An 18,993-nucleotide genomic window follows, 5' to 3' on the forward strand; every position below is an offset into this window, starting at 1 on the left:
CTCTGGATGAACAGGACATCGATCGATCGAGCCGGTTGGGGCTGGATGAACAGGACCCCGTGGAGGGGTGGATGAACAGGACCACCCCGTGGAGGGCAGGATGAACAGTAGACGGTGGAGGGGTGCCCGTGGAGGGGTGGTTGAACAGGACCCCGTGGTGTGGAGGGCTGGATGAACAGTAGACAGTGGAGGGGTGGTTGAACAGTAGCCGGTGGAGTAGCGCGCGGTGGAGGCTGGATGAACAGGAGCCCGTGGAGGCTGGAGGAGGTCGATGGTGGATGAACAGTAGCTCGTGGAGGCTGGAGGGGGTCGACGGTGGAGATGAACAGTATCCCGTGGAGTCCCGTTTTGCGGTACGCCACACCCCTCCCGATGAACAGGACCCCCATTTCGACCGTAGCGCTCCAACACAAGTCTGTTTCCTCCGTTTTGCGATACGCCACACCCCTCCCGATCAACAGGACCCCCGTTTCGACCATAGAAGGTCTGTTTCCTCCGTTTTGCGGTACGCCACACCCCTCCCGATCAACGGGACCCCCGTTTCGACCGTAGGAGGTCCGTTTCCTCCGTTGTGCGGTACGCCACACCCCTCCCGATCAACAGGACCCCCGTTTCGACCGTAGGAGGTCTGTTTCCTCCGTTGTGCGGTACGCCAGGCCTCGTTTCCGTCACCTCTTCCGTCCAAGCCCTCCCGATGAACACGACCACGCATTCCATTCCGACCCATGAACATGACGACGACACTGTTTCTCTGTTCCGACCCAGCCATGTACACGAGCCCTCGCCGTACGTATGCGCGAGTAGGCGTTCGAGACCCCGCCCGTATGTACACATATGTGGCCGTATTTTCTTTCTTGCACCCTGGCCGCCTCTACTACGACACGTGCGCGCCTCTACATCCACCAGTATATATGTACGTACACGTTCGCGACCAGAATGACAACGCTACGTACGCTTCGACCAGGTGGGTCCCGACTGTCAGGTACTTCCTTGCCTGCGAAGATGTAGCTGGTGGGTCCCAATAGTCAGGGGCGAAATACGGTGGCCCGTCCGGTGGGTCCCTGCTGTCAGGTGGAGGAATCATTATTTTCCGCGTAATAAGGAGGCACTTCCTTGCTGCCGCCGTGGACCCAGCTGTCAGCCTCTCCACGTACAGTCCACGTCCGATGGAAGTCGTTCCTTGACCACGTTGACCACGCCGCGTCGAGAGCACCAGGGCGGTGGACGACGGCGAGGCCTAGGAAGGGGATGATGGGGAGCCGGGGAAGACGCGGCAGCGGAAGCCTGCGCGCGCGGAGAGGAGTACGAGGGTTCACTGGTTCGGCTGTGGTGTGAGGCTGCTGTCGCCGCAGGGCCTGGCCAGTGGTGGGAATAGTAGGGGCGATGAGGCCTCCGCGGCAGCACAGCCGGCCACGGGAGGCAGGAGCATGCGGCACGACCGGCGCTGCTTTGGGCGGCTGGAGCAAGAAGACCAGAGGTTGAAGAAGCACTACGGCCGTTGGATGGACATCGTACGGTCACTAGAGCTAGAATTGTTCATATTGACTAAGTTGACAAAGCCCTTCATCCCCGTCAACTTAGTAGGCCCACAAGTCAGCCTCCCACCAAGGTGGGTCCCAGCTACCCGGGGGAGTATTCATTTTTTTGTGCGTAATAAGGAGGCACTTCCGGGGGGTCCGAGCTGACAGCGGGGGGAACATTTTTCTCGCGAAATACGGTGGCCCGTCCGGTGGGTCCCAGCAGTCAGGGGGAAATAATTTTTTTCGCAAAATACTGGTGGCCCGTCCGGTGGGTCCCTGCTGTCAGGTGGAGGAATAATTATTTTCCGTGTAATAAGGAGGCACTTCCTTGCGGCTGCCGTGGACCCAGCTGTCAGCCTCTCCACGTACAGTACTCTTTCGATAGAAGTCGGGCGTTGACCACTTTGACCACGCCTCGCCGAGAGCACCACGACGATGGACGACGGCGAGGCATAGGAAGGGGACGACGCGGAGCCAGGGAAGACGCGGCAGTGGATGCCCACGCGAAGAGGAGTACGAGCGTTCACCGGTTCGGCTGCGGTGTGAGGCTGCCGTCGCCGCAGAATAACAGGGGGTGTGGGAGAGTAGAGGGATGCCCTGGCCAGCGGTGGGAGTAGTAGGGGGCGCTGAGGCCTACGCGACAGCACAGCCGGTCACGGGAGGCGGGAGTAGGCGGTCCCGCCGGCGCTGCTTTGGCGGCTGGAGCAAGAAGATCAGAGATTGAAGAAACACGACGGCCATTGAATTGACATCCAACGGTTACGTCTACTAGAATCGTTTGTTGACATATATAATAACTAAAAAAATCTTGCATACGCGTCAACTAAACAGGCCCACCAGTTAGACCACTCTTTTTTTTAATAATTAGTAAGATGTCCGTGCTACACCACGGAACCACAAAAATGATAATAAAAGTATGTCCATATGCTCATCAATCAGCCAATTCATTTCCCTTGTACGAAATCCAAGACATTCAAGCACGAGTAGGTAATTACGAAGTTATTCATGCCCTTTAGCTAGCGATGGACAAAAGTAGTACTAAGACCAATGATCAAATAATTCACATCGATAGCGTGTCAAAAGAAAATTGATGAATATTACATCTGAAAGTACAAAAGAAACCATCCTAGCTCATAGTAATTCAGATACATATTTACATAGGGTATCTCCCCTAATGTTGTAGTTCGCCTTATGCCGATCTAGCAATGCTTGCCTCTGCTCAGGTGGTAAACTCAGCCGCCACGCTCTCCAGTGTGCGCTCTTCCCTTGCATTTCTTCAAGGGTTAAACTTGGCATGGGAATTCTTCAGTGATCCTTTATCTCTTCCGTAATTTGGGTGTTAAACTTTGCTATCATGTTCCATCACGGTCATGTCTGGCTTTCCTTTGCATCGCGAGCAGAATCATAGTGACATTTTTTTCCTACTCCAAGGGATAATAAATAATCCCTCGGTTCTCCAATAAATGGTATGCATGCTTTTTGAGATTTAACTTTGACGGTCAATTACACAAAATAATATATAAGTCCTATGATTTGAAAATTATGTCATTCCAAATTCTTTCGAATATGTAATCAATGATATATTATTTGTTATGCATGGCCCATCTTTCATTGGTGAAATTCATGGTCAAACATAATCTCGAAAAGCATGCACACCTTATAGATTGGAACAGAGGGAGTAATATACAGACAAACTATTCAACAATTGTTCTAATTAAAAAACAACTCAAGATGGCGATATCAATCTCCCTCTTTCCTTCTCATGTGCTCCTGCCAAGCACTCAAGCATAGCATACCATAGTAAAACGAATAAAAAAATGCTTTCAACAATGAATATCTTCATGCATTATAACTGTGTAAAATCTAGTTTAGGGACGAATAAAAAATGGTTTTCAACAGCGAACATCTTCATGTATTCCTTTTCATGTGAGAAGGCAAGTTTTTGACCAGATTTCAGGAGACAACCCAAAATTATCACCAGCCTCTCAAGAGAAGCATCTGATGTGGCCACAAAATGGCCACAATGTAGCAGATTCCAAACAATACTTTGCCACACAGAGGGGCCAAGATGCAGTTCATGAAAAAAGAGCTCAACAAGGCATGTCTCATGTGTCAAAAGAAGAGGAAGAACTCAGATTTCCATGGCCCCACGGCAAAGAAATTGGGACATCCCATTCCAATCCCAGTTCTCTTTCCTAGCATAGGACTGTGCGCGCGCTTGATGATAATATCTTCTCCAACTATTGACAAAACTGATAGCATTTACTCAAACACTGCTGAAGGTACTACCTTTGATCACCAAGAGTATAAAAGAAGTGAGATAGCATCATACAAAACTTGAAGTAGATGTGCTTACTGGTGTTACCTTGTCCAATTGTTTTTGGATATAGAACATCTTCTGGCTTCCCATTGAACGGACAAAAAAGGAAAATTGTTAAGAATAAATACTTGCAATGATGCAGGTCAAATAAGAATCAAATAACTACAGGGGAACTACTAAGCAAAATTTGACAGAAGTGTTAAACTGCAATATTTCATTTCGCAGGTGGCAACAAGGCAAAAGTACACGTATTCGTTAAACTAAGAGATAACTACTCACAACCATAATGCCCTAAACATTACTAAATTACAGAATTTGTTCTAACGGGTGTGCCTCGAAACAATGAAACAGTATTCAACATAAACACCATATATCATTTACTGAGGGGAAACTAAGACTGCCAAGAGACAATATAATGCACTAAAGTACGATTTGGCCACATCGTCTCCGGCTCCACTTCGACCGTTCGGTCTCATCTCTGACCATGTTGGGCCAGTGCACGACATGGTGTGTCCAGTCGACTATGAGTGTCATGTAGGATTTGCCTCGCCGCAAAACTAAACTAAGTAAGATAAAAATGAGATATAACTTGTTCAAAATATTTCCAGCAATTATGCAGGTTAGGTATATGAGTCTAAACTCATGCATATTGTCTTACAAGAGATTACACAGTTTCCCATGGGATTCTAATCATACAGACCTTACACAATATCAAAATTTACTTGCAGAGATTAAAAACTCGTATATGAACTCATAGGATTTTGGGGTAACGCATAGTAATGAGATGGAAGGCGCATGTTGAAGTCATGAAAAACCTATCTACAAGGACCACTGCACTCATTACTGGGCGTCTCCCTCGGAGTCTCGGACCACATATGAGAAGGATATTACTAATGCTGCATATCTTTTTTCAATTAGTATTTCCAAGCGACAGAAGACAATACTGCATGCCCTTCTTGCTCCATTGATCTCAAAGAACTACAGAAGTGTAAGTGTATATATGCTTTTTTGTAAAATAGATAATTCAGGTTGCCAATACACAATAATTTAGAGTGAACTGGGAAGTTAAATTACTTGATACAACAAAGTGGAAAAGCTTATCTTCATTCCTTGATCTTAGGGATTGGGAACTTCTCCACTTAGGAAGGAATTTGGCAATGGTTGGTCATGCTGCTCTAATTACCTGGCACAAAATAATGCAAGTACAAAAATCTGACACGGATCAGAATGAAAATAAACAATCTAATAGAAAATTTGGTAACAACCTGGGGGATAGAGCTCAGTAATTTCAGCAAGGCTAAATCCACATCGGCAGTGGCACAGGCACGCCCAGGAACGAGTGGCTTGCCCAGAAATCCTCCACGCCTGTAATTCCCAGGCCTACCCATGGCGGTCCTGTCGCTAGTAGCCTCCATTTGCAGCACGGAAGAAAGAGACTCTCGTTGGAAGTTTAGGACCTGAGTCAGGCACAAACGGGAATCAACCCCAGCAGCCACAAAGGGAAAAAAATGAAGGAACTTACTGTAGAAAACAAACTTGGCCATGGCAGCAATCCCTGCTATCGTCTCTCTGATGGCCTACACGCCAGATCTAGAGGGAGAAATACCCTATCCAAGGGGAGGCAAGAGGGATCCTCGCCAAAATCGACTTCAGTGGTCGCCGGGGAAAGATAGAGGAGAGAAGCTCACCGCAAGGAATTCGGGAGGGGATTCTCGAAGGCTCGTTATCTTCCCCGAGAGAAGGAGAATCTCCACGTGTTCTGTTTCAGGGACAATCGGGCACAATGAGTCATCTCAGCCTCACATTTCAGATCCGACGGTGTAGATGAGATGAAGGCAGGCACGCCATCACCACCAACTCGCTTTTTTATAGGAGTAGAGATTTATATATAGCTCATGGAAACTTCTTACGCAATTTATTGCAGTTTTTTTTGGTTGGCCAGAGCCAATTTCGCATATTTCTGTGGGTTTCAAACTATTTTTAATACCGAAATGTCTAGTCAGATTTAAAGTACTTTGAAGATATATTTAAATTAGGTTAATGCCCAATAAAATAGGAATCTAAAAATATGATAAAATTCAGAAATTATAAAGTAATTGCCATTTTTTCATCTGTTTTTATATTTACAACCCATTTCATATTACTCTCAAGATTTGCAGACGTCAAGATCTTCAGAAAAAATAAACCGGTCTCATTTTCACAAAGAAAAAATAGCTGGGCTGGTCACATGGTGAACATAAAATATAAGCCTCGGCTAGACGGGTCACAGCCCAGTTTAAACCCTGCTCCGTATCAACAATACCAAACAAAAAAAATACTACTCGAGTAGCTACGTCCCAGGTGTCAGCCGATCTTGTGCTGTTCTTTTGTCTATTGACTATATACGCTCACAATGTCGTGGGTCCCAGATGTCAGGAAAACGCTAGGAGGAAGCATTTTATTTTTCCATATGCTGACATGGTGGGCCCCTACTGTCATCCTCTCCACCTACTTCTGCCGATTCCTATTGTTTGTTGACCATGTTGACAACGCGAGAGGGCGGCGCCGTGGCGAGCGCACCAAAGCGCGCGGAGGACGTCGGCGTTAACGATTTAGAAGATGGTGGGGCGGTGATGCGTGCGCTGAGGCGCAGCCAGCCGTGGGAGGCGGAAGTAGACGGCCCCGCCGGTGCTGGTTTGGTTTTGGCGGCTGGATGAAGACAGGACTGAAGAAACACGACAGACTGTAAAAGCAGCAGGAGTACTTAACAACCTTAACTGAAACCAGTAGGGGCACTTAACAACCAAAGCTGAAAGCAGTATGAGTACTTATACAGGTTCAACCGTACAAAGCACGCCTCGAACAGTGCTACTTTGCCTACAGTTAACCAAGGATGAGGCCGCCAAGCCCCAGGACAAGGCCCAGGCGCCACCCCGCTCATCCACAACCTTCTGAAAGCGGCTTCATCTCGCAACGTGGTTAATAAACAGGATATTCGCTTTAGAGCCATGGAAAAGCATGAACATAATCTTCTGTCCTATTCTCCAAGATGGACGGGCCTTCATTATTTGAGACCACCCATGAATAAGTATCTTTTCACCTCCAAGGGGAATTGAGAAGGTAGACATAAACATCATGTTGTGACCAAGCGCAAGTCTGACCCGACCATGGTCAGGCATATGTATAGGAACAATAGAACTCGGCAGTTCCTGTTTCAAGAAGATCACAACTGTAAAACTGTGTATAAGTAATAGTTTATGAACAACATATATAACAGAAAACAGCTTGTACCATAAGTTTCTCGACACAGTTGGACCTGTTCAACAAGTGCAGTAGTGGCACACATATCCCACGTGGCCTTCCACCATTGAAATGCCCCACAAGGACCTCAAGACGATCAATAAAGTGTAGGAACTTGTGGATGTCGATCCAGTCAACTTAAGTGCCATTAGTAACAGCCGAGTTATTATAGAGTAACAAACGAGCAGACTGCTTAACTCTGAAAAAACCTACACGTGCCACCAATTATAAGAAAATATTAGTTAGAAGTAGCATCTTCCTGAGAGATTCGTTGCTACTTCTAAAGTTAAATTGTGATTAGTTAGACAGAATAGGTGGATTAAGAAGTAATCGAGGCAACAAGCAAGAACCAGATACAAAACTAACATGAATGAACAATTGGAACGACGTCGGGGTGGAAGATCGCAGTGAAGATGAGACCAGGTTCTGCTATTTCCATCAACATTCGTGCGCCAACTTTCAGGCCGTAACGCTTGAGAAAGTTTATCCAAGTTCGGCCATAAAAAAAGCAGCGATCTTATTGGTTCATGAACCCAACCCGGAACTTATATCCATGGCTTGTCTTCATTGTGACCATTAAACTAGTGTATTCAGTTATGGCAAGGCTGAGCATCTTGAGTACATGTGTTCTGCCAGAGCAAATAATACACTGTAGGAAAAATAATATGAGAACACAACATGTTCAAAAAAAACCCACCCTCCTGGATAGAAAAGAGGATTCTAGGAACATACTGTGCGCGTTTCAAAATGCTGTGTTAGGATGAGAAGGAACAAGTGTGGCGTCTCGCCGAGGGCGCAGAAACCTGTAGGGTACTCGCACTTTGGGCACTGCAAATGAAACATACTAGATTCAGTAGGAAGAAAAATGCATCAACGGCGGCGGCTGCCATCCTAGGATTACCTGCGACCAAGGGACTTGGATTTATCGGGGATGGATGAAGAATTCGTACCTGGTTCTCCATGGGAAAACCCTATGCAATCGTCGAGAGGGGGTTTTCTCTGAACAAGCAGGCGAGGGAGAAGGGGATTCAGGCCCAGTGAAATATTGCCGCTTTGTCCGTCCAGCTTACTGCTAAAGCTGGAAGGGGGGGGTTGTGATTTGACGGCTCATTGGACATTACTGCGGCGCTACGACTGGGGTGTGTCTACCGTGAAGTTGTGCACTCTAATTTGTGCATATGGCACGTGGACCCCGTTGCCGGTTGCCCCACATATCAGCGAAAGGAAGTAGAAAGACAGGAGTAACTAGTTACACATAAATACATTTTTTGACAGAGAGATACTCCCTCTGTAAAGAAATATGCAAATCTTTTATATCACAGACTCACCTTGCCGAGAAATATACTCCCTCTGCAATGCACGGGCATTATGGGGGTTCAGCTGAGAATATAATACTCAGATAGGCTCACGGTTCTGGACTTTGGGCCGCAGGCCAACCCTGCATGTTTGGGGGCCCATGTGTTCTACCTCAGCGCTTTTCATATTGCAAGCGATCGGTACGGCGCTGGTTTTAGATGCTGTCGCAAGGCGAATACACAAAATTGAATAAAGCACGTCAGCTGTTGGAATGAAATCGAACGACAGTTCCTAACCAGCAATCAGAGTTGCAATTCTATCAACGATATACCATGTGATAAATAATACTGTCGTACTACTTATACACATAGGACACTTGTTTCACCATGCCAGATTATTACATCAAGATCTCTCGGAGGATAGATCAGTTCGGCAGTTGCGTGCTGCTAATTTCAAAGTTGATTTGGACCAGTTCTCCTTGCCGAGAAAGTTCGATTTTGATATCATCCCCTACCGCAAGATATGATTTAGATTTGAACCTTGACCATCCTTTAGCATCAATCATCATGCGACCATCCTTTGTACTTATGGTATATTGAGCAGGTTCATTCACACCAAGGCTGCGCATGGTAAGAGAAACTTGGCAGCGGTCGCCCAGATTGTTGAACGACTCCCTCGTTGCTCTAGGAATTCTCTGTTTGCAAACAAGAAGACATACCCAAACAGTTAGATCAACACAGTGAATCATGTAAAACAACATGGAAAGAAAAAAGAACGAAGCACTTGGGCGGCCAATGCTTACCAAGAAGGTGGACATGTCGGTTTTTGTAAGGACTTTGGTATATGAAGTGCGAATTTCAGCCCAGTCTGTTGCCAGTGCAACTGCATGGGCCGGAGCAGATGCAAGTGCAAGTGTTGGTGCAGGTGCCGAAGCCGCCGCTGCTGCCGGAGATGGTGCTCCTTGTAGAGCTGTGCCGGTGTCGGAGCAGGTGCCAGTGTCGATGCCCGATCATCCGGTAGATCAGACTAATCCGCTGACGCGGTCGGTGCCCAATCCTCAGCTGGATCAGATAGAGCTGCTGCCGCTGTTAGTGCTAGAGCAACTGCCGGTGCTCGATCTGTGCGAGACAACGGCGATCGTGTCTGGTCTGCTATGATCAGCTTTCTAACTTGACTAGGATCCGTGACCGTGATCCAGTTTTTTTCTTTATTTCTTTTAAACGCGAGAAGGACTAATTGTGGCGTTTTTGTTAAACCAAATTGCAGTTCATCATAGGGATTCAGCTTGTACTCAGACAACAGACTGATCCAATTTTTTCCAGTAATATAAGTGATGGACAATGCCTTCGTTACTGACACGACATAAGAAGTGAAACCTGCAAAAATAGCCATCGTAGAGCAAACCAAACGGTTTATTCTGTGATGAATGTCACATGGCAAAACCTGCATCGTAAAATTACAGGAAAAGAAAGAAAACATGACATCAAATCAATAAGATTTAGACAGTAAATCAATAAGATTTACTTGATGTGACACGAGTGAATCCTTACCAGGAAATCACTGTTGAAGTACTAAATAGAAGATTGATCGTCCAACTACGCGTGGCATGCAGGGGCCCTGCCTACTCTCACAAGCAGGACTGTCCAAAGGTCGTGACAAATCATATGGACCGAACATCCATGGGACTGGAAATCCTGGTGGGTGCGATAAATCCTGCAATGCATACAGATATTGGAGTGTAACCATAATTGATAAACCGTCGTCACAAAAAATATGATCCGGATACTTCAAAATATACAGACTGAATTGAGTGGACAGACATTAACATTGACCATTCTCAGGACTGACCACACACCAAAAGCGGCAGTACTAATAAACAATACAGGGTTCACAAACACAAATCAAGTACTGAACAATAGTACTTACTACAGACAAGCAAAGTTGCACTAACTAAACTCTGCAGACTATTTCTTGCCACCGACCTACGGGATGAACCCCGCATAACTGACTAGGCCATGGACTTCACGTGAGATGTCTACATGCACCATCACCATCTTGTCAACCTTGGAGAACCTAACAGAGTGGTCTTTTCACTCATAAACATGATGATGAAGACAGGCCGCATCAGATTTGTTGGGAAGCTTTACAAGAACCACACCCTTCGTAATCGAAGGCACAACTAGGAAATTGTTGTGGTCAAGTACAGCCTCGAGAACACGCCTGGCAACAATGCTATAGGAAAACTCTAGTTCAGGACACGTGGCGACAAGGACACAGCAGCTGGATAGTTCAGCAATAGAACTCATCATCAGGTCTTCCAGTTCACACGGCATGACTTTGAGAACTTCATCTCCACCGCGGACCTGATTCTAATTCAAACAGAAACCATATTTTATTACTACCTCCGTTCAGAAATATAAGATGATTTTCGATATTATACTCCATATATGAATGACTACATATACGCACAGAAATGAGTGAACAAAGACACTAGAACATGTCTTCAAAGGCATGAGAGCAGAGGGATTACATGTGTCGGATTTCGGGTTCCGGCAGACCCTTGAGGTTCGAACACTCGGGTGCGCCCGGGGATCTCTCCCCTACCGATCTACGTCAGATCTTCTCGTGCGAACTAAGATGAAAACGATGAACAACACAAGGGACACGAGATTTATACTGGTTCGGGCCATCGCTGTGGTGTAATACCCTACTCCAGTGTGTGGTGTGGTGGATTGCCTCTGGGGCTGATGATGAACAGTACAAAGGAAGAACAGCCTCGCGAGAGGTGTCCTTGGGCTGGTGCGATGAACTGCTTGGGTCAGTTCAGTCGCCTCTCTCTCTATCTCTCTGCTTAGGCCCTATCAGATTTCTCTATGCCTATGGCCGGATGGCTCCATGGATCGATCCATCTACTCTGCGGTGGCTAGCTCTATTTATAGAGGCCCTGGGCCTCTCCCTGAAATAATTGAGCAGGAAGGGTGCCAACAATTGGCCATTTTGAAGGGGAACATATAGTACAAGTTATCCTGACCAAAGGTGGTCTTCGGCTGCCAAAAGCTCCGGTGGTGACGCCGTCTTGGGCTCCACGGTGACCTCCATCCGGCCGTCCAGCTGGTCTTGGTCTCGTTGCACTGAAACGGTAACCTTTGCCTGATACCTTGGCCTGTGCTTGCCCCCTTTGCACCAAAGGGGAAACAAGGACTCTGCACAGGCCGGCGCCCGCCTGGCGCCCGCCTGGCGCCTGCCTGGCCTTGATCGTCATGGCTTGCGTCACTGGATCCTCGTGAGGTACCCTTGCATTAATCTCTCCGCCTCCTCGCGAGCCCTGCCTGATGAGGACGTACTTGAGGAAGCTCTCTGTCGTCCGCCCCGCGAGGCTTGGCCCCTCGCGAGGGTCTTGAGCTTGTGTTGATGGAGATGGGGCTCGCTGGGCCCCCACTTGAGCCACGCCGTAGGCCGCAGGCAGGCAAGTCTGGGGACCCCGTTCCCAGAACGCCGACAGTAGCCCCCGGGCCCAAGGCGCGCACGGGCTTGGCTTAGCAAAGAAGCGAAGGGGCAAGCGCGAAGCGCTGCAGGCCCTAACAGCCTGCGGCCTTGGGCGCCGCGTGGCGGTTGATTGGACGTGGTCGTCTGTGCTTCCCCACAATGCCTTGGCAACTGCGCGACTTGACTAGTCCCTGCATGTAGAGATATGGGTCATGATTACCTGCGATCATGGTGCTCGGCGGTTGGACTTCTCCGGCTATAAGTTCGGGGCCGCGTGAGCTCCGCCAGTTCGTCCCTTCCTGCTTCTTCCTCCTTCTCCTTGCTAGGACCGTCACTGAGGTCCGATTCTTTGCCGACGCCTTATGGGCGGGTCTGGTTCCCCCCTTTTCTGCTTTCTTCAATGCTGTGCTCTCCCATTACCAGATCCACATGATGCACCTTGGGCCGGAATTCATTACCCTTTTGGCTGTCTTTGCTTTCGTGTGTGAGGCGATGATAGGCATCCCTCCTTTTGTTGCCTTGCTGCGCCACTTCTTTTCCTTGCGCCTGAGCAACCCTACTCAATGCTCGGGGTGTGTGAGCTTCTTCGCCGTGCCGGGGACGGCTGCTTCTGGGATCGACTTCAGCCTTCCTTCTCCTCAGGCCGGGTTCAGAGAGCGGTGGCTGTATGTGGACGTCGGGGTGCCCAGCCCCTTGCTCTCGCACCCAACCTTGCCTGCTGTTCCCAACCCAGGCTGGGGTCATGAACCGCTCGCGAGCCCCCAGCTCGCTTTTGTCTGGCGCCGCTTCGAGGGTTTGAGGGCGCTCAATGTGACAACTCCCAAGGTGGCGAGGGAGTTCCTTCTGTACCGCGTCGCTCCTCTCCAGCGTCACTCTCGCCGGATGTAGGACTTTGCGGGACGCGGAGACCGCATGCGGCTTCAAGAGGAGGATTTGGCGCCCGAAGTGCTGCGGACGGTGCTTCAGGTCTTGACTGGTGATCCCTTCCCGGGTAGCATACGGAGCGGCGGCGCCCTTCTGTACCTTTATTCCGGCAGGGCTGATTTCATGAGGCAGATGCCCAGCTTCGACGAGTGGGGGTTGCGCCCAGCTGGCCTCACAGGGCCACGCGAGAACCCGGTTGTTGTGATAGTTCCCCCGTCGCCTGCAGCGGTTCCTCCTCAGGCGACCGAGTGGGGGAAGAGCCAACTGGAGCCGAGGTGGCCGCTGCCAAGGTGGTGGCGCCGCGTGAAGCTTCGGAGACGACGCCTCGGGAGGCCCGCCCCGAGGCGGTGGTTGATGCAGGGTCCAAGTCTTCGGCTCCCGAGGCTGGGGCTTCCGAGCCCCCAGCCGTTCTTCGCGAGGCGATGCCCCAAGATACCCATAAAGCTGACTCCTCCGGCGCCGATAATCCTAAGGCATCTCCTTTGTCCCGGGCCGACCCCCGTCCCAGGTGCTTGGGTCGGTTTCGCATAGACTTCGAGGCCCTTCGCAAGAGGAAGGAGGCCTCAGATGGTAGTGACCGCCCTCGCCGCCTGCTGAAGCGCAGGAAGTACTTCGCCATGGACGAGTAAGCCTTCTTCTTTCCTTGCTCATTTGCTCTGTTGCCCTTGTTGCTGATTGTGGCTCTTCAGGTCCCATCCGGCTGAATCCACCGGGTCGGGTCGGGAGCCAGCCCCTTCAGCTTCGCCTCCTTTACTGCCTCCGGGCCCGCCGAGCTCCGATGGCACTCTTGTCGCTGGACCGGTTGGCGGAGTGATCTACTCCACGGGGCACCCCGAACCCGTTCACCCGGTGCCCCCTCTTCACGAGTCTTCTTGGGGCGTGCCAGGCTTGCCCCGCGCCTTCCCTCTGATCATAGAAGGTGAATGGCTAAAGTCTGCTCTTAGCTCCTCCTCCGTGAGTGAAATGACGCCTGGCTGGACTCCCGAAGGGGTTTGTTCGGCGATGGATGGGGCGGCACCCCCTAACCCCACGCCTGGCGGGGGCCTGCTGCCTCGGGGCCCTCCGCGTGCTCCAGCGGAGGAGGGTGACGCGGAAGATGTGCTCAGGCGCGCTCGCGAGCGTCGTGTCCTTCGCGAGGGGTTCCTCCAGGGGGAAGCGGATGCGATAAACCGGGTCGGGGCAGAGCTTGCCGCCGAAGATGCGCGCCTTGAGGCCGAAGGCCTGCGCCTCGCTGAGGAGAGGCACAAGTTGAAGGTTTCCATTGCCCTCGCGCGCCACCAACGCGATCGCGACAACGTGGAGGCTGAAGTGTTGCTAGCGGCGTCGTGGGAGGCCTGCTCCCTGGCTGTCGAGGAGGCTCGGGAGGCAGACCGACGGCACAGGGACGCGGAGGAGCGTGTATGGGAGCTCCAAGCGTGTAGGAACTCCCTGGAGCAGCAAGTGGAGCTGCACCACGTGGCCCTTGGGTCGATGCAGGAGGCCGCCGTCGACCGTGCGGAGCTCCAGAGGCGCGAGGAGGCGCTGACGCTCGAGGCCGCCGAGCGCAGCCTTGACTTGGAGCGGTTGGAGACGAGGGAGCGCCTGGCGGCCCAGGCAGAGGACGACATGGCAGCGCGCGAGGCCCGGATCCAGGAAGAGGTCGACCGCCGCGCGGCGGGTGCTCACTCGGCCCTCGAGCATGAGTACGAGGCGAAGTTGACGCTGATTAGGGCCGAGGCCGAGGGCAGGACAGCGGCCATCAAGGCCAAGTTGGTTGAAGAGACGCGGCACGCGGATTCCTCCGCAGCCGCCCTTGACGCGGCGCGGGCGGAGCTGTCCTCTTCCCGGGATGAGCTGCTTCTTCTTCGACAGAGGGTTGTTGATGCCGAAGCCACCGCACAGCAGAATGAGGACGAGATCCGCCAGCGGAGGCTCCTGGAGCACGAGCATGCTCCCATGCTTCAGACGCTCAGGGAGAAGGCCAACTCAGCCTTAGGTGAGATTTGCGAGGCCTCCGCTAAGGAACCGCATGAGACCAAGTATGCCGACAACCTTCAGTTCTTTACCGACGTGGTGACGCTTCTGGAGGACCACTCCGAGAGGGCCCGTTGGCTCGTTGATGAGAGGAGCCGAGACTTGCTTAAGCGTGCCTTCTCCCGTGTCTTCAGCTATCTTCAGGAAAGGGACCCCACTTCGACTTTGATGCCGCCATCGCACCCGTGCCCATAGCTGTCGGGGGTGACCTGGCGCAATGGGTGGAGAATAACATGGATGCCCTCGTCCGGGCCTTCACGTCTGACGATGACGGAGTGGTCGTGGGTGCTGATGCTGGCGGCGTTGAAGGCGCGCCTGGTGCTGGCAGAAACGCGGGTGGTGGTGGTGACGATGTCAGTGATGCCAGTGATGCTTCTGAGGATGCCCCGGAGGACGCGGTGAGTGATATGTCCGATTGACTGCATGTCTCCGCGGTTCATCCTGCACAGAGAAGACTCGGGCTTGGCCCTGAAGAGTGTAAGAGAATTTTGAGAGGGGAGGCCCCTCATGTAAAGATTTGTAATCGGTACCTTGGCTGGTACAACGTTGCGCGTGAGTTTGGCCATTAGCCTGGTGATGGTTCTGTCGATTTGTTTACCTTTCAGCCCTTGTGAGCCCTGAACGGGCCTGCGAAGGGGGCGTCGCGCCTTGGGCCTCCTTCACAGGTACCGGCGAAGGGGGCGTCACGCCTTGGGCGCCTTTTGATTAACCCACCGATCCTACGATGAGAACCTCCGGAGAGGGAGCGGGGACAGTGGTCCTGGTCGCAGGCGTGCCTGGCCCGGCCCAGCTCACGAGGGGCTCATGAGGGGGGGGGGGGGCAGCCAATGCTAGCTCGAGGCGTAAAAGCCGAAATCAGAACGCGAGAGATTGCTCGAACGAGACTAAACACCCCTTCCCCCAAAACATGCAAGCTTCAAACTCAAATCCAACTTAAATTCAAACCGAAGAAACTTGTCAACAAGGGAGAAGCAAAAAGCAAAAGGCCACGTCCGGCACCTAGTCTAGTCTTCGATGTCTTCTCACCAGCGCGGAGCTAAGTGCTGCCACTAGGCGTGGGCGGGAGCCCCAGGGCCTGAGGCCGGCACCCCTGAGACTCCGGGGCGTGTACAGCCCCACTCATTATTACGTGAGAGTGTCACGGGGCGGCGAGCTTCACAGGCACTGGGCCTTCTTCACAGGTACCGGCCTTGCTTCATATCGCCAGACGAGGGCCCCGCCTTGCACCACACTCTACCGCCATTGGCGGCGACCGGAAACCAAGGACGACGCCAATGGGGTAGAGCGGTCGGCAGCGGTTCCCCCGACGACCACGGGTCTTCTGCCGGGGGCAGGCCACGGGGCACCTCCCCGGCAGAGGGCCTACCGCCTGAGAACACCTTGCTCCGAACGCCGCAAGGGCGAACCTTGATCTCGGCCCCTCTCCTGCAGCCCCATGCGCCCTCCTCCTGAGGGGTAGGAGGCCGCAACATTAGGGCAGCCATCTGCTGTGGCGACCTGTACCTCCTGCGACCCATGGTTAGCGTAAGCTTGCTCCTGAGGGATGAGTGGTGCCCGATAGTTGTTGCTATCAGTGTGGTTGTCGAGGCTCTCCCGAGGTCCCTGAAAGAGCTCGGCTTTCGGCGCCTCCTTGTCCCAGCCGGGCCCGAGGAACGAGCCGTGATCTTCCTCTAGCGTGCGTCCCTGATCCACCATGCGGGGGACATAAGCTTCCAGGGCCACCACCTCGTGGACCCCACCGTAGCGCCCCGCATGCCACGCAGTCTGGTTGGGGGCGTCGCCTTGGGGGTGATGGCGCGGTGGTCCACTGAAGACGAAGGCTGAGGCGCGCATCCCTTCGCCGGCCTGAGGAAGGGCCGGCGCGACTTGCCGCCCGATGCTGATGGTGGCGTTGGCGCTGGACGGGCCCAGGAGTCCGCTTGGAGTGGCATGAGCACGCACAACGCCGCTGTGCGATCCGTCCTGGGCCTGGGCGGCAACTGGATGCAGAAAGGGGGTGCTCCTGAGGCGGCAGTGTCCAGAAGCTCGGACACTCGCTCCAGCAGCACGTCGCGGCCGCCTTCCAGCAAGCGGCATCGTAGTAGCTCTCGGGCCACCGTGAGCGCGACCCTGGAGTTCGCCTGCTCTCGTCGGGTATACGGCGCTGTGGCAGCGGCATGGTTCGAGGCCCTTGCTGAGGACGTACTTGAGGAAGCTCTCTGTCGTCTGCCCCGCGAGGCTTGGCCCCTCGCGAGGGTCTTGAGCTTGTGTTGATGGAGATGGGCCTCGCTGGGCCCCCACTTGAGCCACGCCGCAGGCCGCAGGCAGGCAAGTCTGGGGACCCCCGTTCCTAGAACACCGACAACATGCAAAATCCATAACACAAGTTACTGAGGAAAATATACCCTCTTAAAAGGTAGCATTGATGTTCATAAAGTACTCCCTCCGTCCCAAAATTCTTGTCTTAGATTTGTCTAGATACGGATGTATCAAGTCACATTTTAGTATTAGATACATCCGTATCTAGACAAATCTAAGACAAGAATTTTGGGACAAAGGGAGTAGTTAAAAGTAATCTATAAGAAATCAGTGTCAACCTCTCGCATGTTTTGGTCAAAAGAGGAATTTAGAACCATCATTTGGCACACAAAAATCACATGCAAGATCACCCAGAAAATTGTACTACTAGTACTAGTACTGCGTGTTAGATGAAAAAACACGATCAAGATCGAGAAAAAGATCGTCAAGAAGAGATATTACCTGGACTTGCTTAATGAGGGATCCCGGAGAGGGGGGATTGGACAGGGCGATGGCTTTGAGCTTGTTTGCGGTAGTCTCAGCGGGGTGCTTGCGCTTCTTTGTACCATGAGCCTCGACGGTTTTGGCCGGAGCCATAGACATCACTTCGGCCGGTGACCCAGCGTCCATCAAGAAACTGTCAAATAGAAATAAAAGAAAAGAAACCATAATCACAAGCCCAAAAGAAGAAAAGAGAGGGAGTTATAGGATCAGTCTCGGGGTTGCAAGACCGGGCCTTGGCCAGAATCAACAACATTGATGCGCTCACCTTTCCTTCTTTGGGAGAGAAGAACAATGGCAGAAGCAGGTCGGGGTTTTCTTGAAGAAATGAGGAACAAGATGAGGCAGAAGCGAGGGTTGGGTAGACAGGAAGCTGAGAGAGAAGAGTGAAATGATGGTTGCTTCATTCGTCCAACTTACTGCTGGAAAGGAGGGGGTTTTGTGATTTGACGACTCATTGGGCATTACTGCAGCGCTTCGATCGGGGTAGTCTACCGTCACTCTACTATGGAGTAATTTAGTGCATGGCTGGTGGACCCCGATGCTGGCTGTCCCACACGTCGGCGAAAGTGAGTAATTTAGTGCATGGCTGGAGGAGGATCCGCACAGTAGAGCGTGTCCACTGTTTTTCAAAAGAAAAAATGATTACAACAAGTGTTTCCACTCTTACGACGGAGGAGTGCGAAACACGGCAGCCACTTGAACATACACAGTGCTCCTACTACTAGGCATGTGCAGTGGTTCATACGTCAGTACTACACAATCTTGTTGCTAGTGTAGTAAGATATGACGATAACAAATGATGTTGTGCGCATGTCAACTACTCCTATATGTAACAAATACACGAAGAGGAAACAACTATATTGAGATGAGAATGCAACCAAACACACCCACACGCTTTGTGCTACAGTGACTGATCTGCACCGTCTGAGTTTGATCCAACGGTCATGTTGCGCCGAGACATGGACATGCCCATGCAGAGGGCGCCTAAACACCACCGAAGTCCCTCTGCTTCTCGAGGCGCACGACGTTGGTGATGCAGGGTGCAACCGCCCGCAGAGCCCGCTCCCGGTCGACGGGAGCCAGCTCATCAAAGACGGCGTCCAATGGCACGAATGGATTCCGGTGACGGAGCCCTGAAAGGATTCGCCCGGCAACGGCGACGGCAGCCCGCACCCCTCCTTGTCCAGCTCAGCCCCCACCATCGCGCGAAGACGGCTCAGCTCCTCGGAGATATAGGTGAAGAAGGAGACCAGGTCAGGAAGCTGCAGCTCGTTGAAGTCGACTGGGTGGTCGAACGGGTTTAGCCCGATGGCCGGCATCGTCGCGCTGGCATGACGGTAGGCATCGCGTAGCCGCAACACGTGCGTGGAAACT

The 18,993-nt window shown here is 51.8% G+C and overlaps 1 long non-coding RNA gene across 3 annotated transcripts; it reads right to left on the bottom strand.

Moving 5' to 3' along the window:
* Positions 1-3,387: 3,387 nt before the first annotated feature.
* LOC119362329 lies at positions 3,388-5,549 on the bottom strand. 3 transcript variants are annotated; one of them, XR_005173345.1, is made up of 4 exons: positions 5,363-5,549; positions 5,106-5,297; positions 3,886-5,023; positions 3,388-3,809 (listed from the first exon to the last, which is right to left on the bottom strand). It is a non-coding gene; the product is annotated as an uncharacterized LOC119362329 (long non-coding RNA). The 3 variants fall into 3 exon arrangements; XR_005173353.1 differs by having other exon boundaries at positions 3,388-5,023; positions 5,377-5,549; XR_005173344.1 differs by having other exon boundaries at positions 3,388-5,023.
* Between the last annotated feature and the right edge of the window lie 13,444 nt (positions 5,550-18,993).

Source organism: Triticum dicoccoides, chromosome 1A (genome assembly GCF_002162155.2).
Source record: "Triticum dicoccoides isolate Atlit2015 ecotype Zavitan chromosome 1A, WEW_v2.0, whole genome shotgun sequence".
Lineage (NCBI taxonomy): Eukaryota > Viridiplantae > Streptophyta > Magnoliopsida > Poales > Poaceae > Triticum > Triticum dicoccoides.